This window comes from Bidens hawaiensis, unplaced genomic scaffold (assembly GCF_021521415.1).
Source record: "Bidens hawaiensis isolate Kalapana, Puna unplaced genomic scaffold, B.hawaiensis_p1.1 tig00038652_1, whole genome shotgun sequence".
NCBI lineage: Eukaryota > Viridiplantae > Streptophyta > Magnoliopsida > Asterales > Asteraceae > Bidens > Bidens hawaiensis.
In genome coordinates, this window is record NW_027496797.1 from 67,927 (window position 1) to 70,365 (window position 2,439).

A 2,439-nucleotide genomic window follows, 5' to 3' on the forward strand; every position below is an offset into this window, starting at 1 on the left:
GGTCTTACCAAACTATCATAGTTTTTAAACCGTGTTATAACATCTTATTTATTTATGAAACTATTTCATCATTAAACCCTAAGTATATTATTAACTTTCTTACAATAAATAAAACTAAAATCCATAAAAATATATAAATAGCATAAACGAATAACTTAAACCAACATTTCGTAAGAATCCCTTAGACCATCATACTTTGCAAGTGTAAACTCTGTGTAGACATAATGTTGAATTACAAAGTTTGAACTTTGATGATTTTAGAATATAGCCAAAAATAAAAAATTAGTGTATCTTTTAATGTATCTTTCCAAAATAAATGTAATAATAATATATTAAAAAAAAACTTGTGATCAGAGTCTTCACATTGCATGGTCACTCAAACCATGTTCCATTGCTCCCCCAACCCTTCATCCCAAAGCAACCTATTATATCAACCCCTCCCCCTTTCCCCCTCACTCACTCCATCACTACCCATTTTTTTTACTCGTCCCGAGCCCTGAACCTTTTTAGATTCTTGGGGACAGCCTTGTCTACAGAGGTTACACACTAGTTAGACAAGAAATGGATATTTATGGAATCTCATCGTCTGATTTCACAGGCGTAGACGAGCTACTCGACTTCTCCAACGACCACGAAGGCGTATTATGCGCCTCTGCCACTGATATACTTCATCAACATCACAAAATCACCTCCTCATCCACCACCAATGGCTGTAGTTTCAACTACATGAGTAACTACAATGACTATAATGTCACAAATTATCAACACCAGTTGAAGGACTTCACCGACGACCTCTGTGTCCCTGTAAGCACTCTATACTCCAACTACACTGGTTTTAACTTTTACTTAATAAATTTCACCTTCTCTTTGCATTTTCTATTTAAAAGAAAAAAGTAATAACCAGAAATACATATTGTTGATCTTGTTTACATGTTCTTGATTTCGCACTATCAAATAACCGTGTGAAAAACACTAAAACATTTGTTTGACCAAAAAAAATAAACTTTGAAAATTACTGGTCAGAACTACCATTTGAACGATATCCACAGTGGTGAAGCTTGGACCCCACGAGGGGGATTCTCAAAATGTATTTTAAAAAATCATAAAGGCCGAGCTTAAATCTCAGTCAAAAACGGGTAAAGTTGCACTGCTACATAAAAAAACCGGGGCCCTCACTATCCTTTGCCAGTGGAAATTTGGATGGCCGTGTCGATCATAGAGAGTCAAACTTTTAAAAATACCAATCAGAACGGCTGTCCGGTTAAATATTTTGATGATCCTTCTAACCATAGAAAGTCAAACTTCAAAAAATTTTGATCAAAAGGGCTGTTTGAACACTATTGGGATCGCTGGCATAGGAAGTCAACCCGTCAAACTGTGAAAAATAATGGTCGGAACAGCTGCCCGACTAATATCCAGACAGCCATTCTAACCATAAAAGGTCAAATCCTGACTGTATGTAATTATTAAATATTAAATATCAGATGGTTTGTGTATAGCCAATTTTATATAATTTTGCATGAATTTGTAACTGATTTCTGCTATGAATAAATTTATTAGACTGATGACGTGGCGGAACTCGAATGGCTATCAAACTTCGTACACGACTCATTCAACAACTTTCCGGCGAACAACCTCACCGGAACAATAAACTACCGTCCGGACAACACATCATACCACAACAGATCCAAAATCAACAGAACCAGAGCACTTACAACCAACACGATCTCTGATAAGTCGTCGGAGACTGGAGAACTAGTCCGCCGGTGCACGCACTGCGCGTCGGAGAAGACGCCGCAGTGGAGAACAGGTCCGTTAGGGCCTAAGACGCTGTGTAACGCGTGTGGCGTGAGGTACAAGTCAGGGAGATTAGTGCCGGAGTATAGACCGGCGGCGAGTCCGACGTTTGTGTTGACTCAGCATTCGAACTCGCACCGGAAAGTAATGGAGCTTCGTAGGCAGAAGGAGGTGATGCAACTGTACGGCGGTGGAGAGCGTAATTGTAATAATTATGAAGTTCGGTGACGTGAAGAAAGATAAATGGTAAAAATAAGAGTGAATTGCGGTTTTCGTTTACGTGGTTTGTCTAAATCTGCGGTTTTAGTCCAATAGTTTTAAACTTGTGATTTTCGTCCGTGTGGTTTCATTTCACTTGCAATTAAACCCGAATTCACTAATCTCGTTACGTCTGGTCGTTAAACTCATCAGCGTGCCCTTCACGTGATAGGAAGTTTTGTTCTTTTTTCCCCAAAATACACCCCAGCCCCTCACGTGAAGGGGCTTGTGAATTAGGACGGGGGTTTATTTGGGAAGAAAAGGGACAAAACTGCAACTCATGCGAGGGGCAGCTGATGGGTTTAACAACCAGATTTAATGGGGTTAATTAATTCGAGTTTAATTGCAAATGAAATGAAACCACATTGACGGAAATCGCAAAAT

General features: G+C 39.1%; 1 pseudogene across 1 annotated transcript; it reads left to right on the forward strand.

The window, feature by feature from the left end:
* The first annotated feature begins 560 nt into the window (after nucleotides 1-560).
* Nucleotides 561-2,025, forward strand: LOC143590550 (GATA transcription factor 4 pseudogene; annotated as a pseudogene). The gene is made up of 2 exons (XR_013145485.1): nucleotides 561-804; nucleotides 1,561-2,025. The product of XR_013145485.1 is annotated as a GATA transcription factor 4 pseudogene (transcript).
* Nucleotides 2,026-2,439: the final 414 nt, after the last annotated feature.